At 29.1% G+C, this 1,148-nt stretch overlaps 1 protein-coding gene across 2 annotated transcripts in view; it reads left to right on the top strand.

Annotated features, from left to right (window-relative positions):
- The window catches only part of LOC107599844 (adenylate kinase isoenzyme 5-like), a 91,234-nt gene that overhangs the window by 7,265 nt on the left and 82,821 nt on the right, over window positions 1–1,148 (top strand). The window lies entirely within an intron of this gene.

Below are 1,148 nucleotides of genomic sequence, written 5' to 3'. Positions count from 1 at the left end.
CACACACACACACACACAAATATAATTTGTTTTACAGATTTTTGTCTCACAAACACTAGAATGTCATGTCGGCACTGATAGCCTCGTGGTTAGTGTGCTGACATACAGAGCAACTGTGCTCACGGCCCCGAGTCCTGTCTCGAGGTCCTATGCTGATCCCGCTACCCTCTCTCTACCCAATACTTTCCTGTCATCTCTCCATTGTCCTGTCTGAAAAATAAAGGAATAAAAAGCCCAAATATATATATATTTAAAAAAAAATATTAGAATGTCATATTTAGAACTGAGTTTGATTCTTACTTTTGAAGTCTTTCTATTTATCCTATTTTTCACATCAAAGACTAACCCATTTCTAGAATCACGAATGCAAGTGTATCTATGTGAAGACTGAACAAATGCTCATAACATTTCTTTTTACTTCAACATTCAACACATATATACAAATATATTTATTTACATATTAGATTATGTGATTTACATCATTTACATACTCATAGAGAGTTACATGTCTTTTTACAGTAGTAGACACTATACATTTAAGGATTGTTATGTAATGTAATGTATGCTAATTTTAAAAGTAACCAAAGAATATGTCCTTTTTAAATCATTAACCTACACGAATATTTATTTTAAATTAGGATCTGCCTGATTCTAAGTGGTATTTGATGGATTGCTGTATGTACTATAGGTGACATTCCTATAACCATATACAGTGCTCAATATTATAATTCTGCATAATTAAATGTCCAATATAAAGTGGCATCATTATTTTATTTTAAATAGTCTTAGAAACAATCATAAGTAGCGCTGATTGGAAATTTCCACTAAAATGAACAATTAACAAATTAAAGGTAGTTGACATGAACATTAATATCAATATTTTAGGTTAAAATACATATCTGCATAAGGTATATACTGTAGTAGTCATTTTTGGTCGGAACAAGATGGCGATTTAACTTTTGTGCATAAAATTAAACAATTTCTTTAACTCTACATCTACAAAATGATAAATAAAGAATGTGCATCATTGTGTTTTTGCTTTTTTCAGTTTTTATTAAATTTATGAAAGTGATGTAAACTGAATAATTATATATTCTATGGTGATTATACAATAATATAATATTTTGTATATGTAACATATAGTTTTA

The sequence above is a fragment of the Sinocyclocheilus grahami genome, unplaced genomic scaffold, assembly GCF_001515645.1.
Source record: "Sinocyclocheilus grahami isolate Dianchi unplaced genomic scaffold, SAMN03320097.WGS_v1.1 scaffold273.1, whole genome shotgun sequence".
In the NCBI taxonomy this organism is placed as follows: Eukaryota; Metazoa; Chordata; class Actinopteri; order Cypriniformes; family Cyprinidae; genus Sinocyclocheilus; species Sinocyclocheilus grahami.
This window is presented reverse-complemented; position numbering and strand designations above follow the sequence as displayed.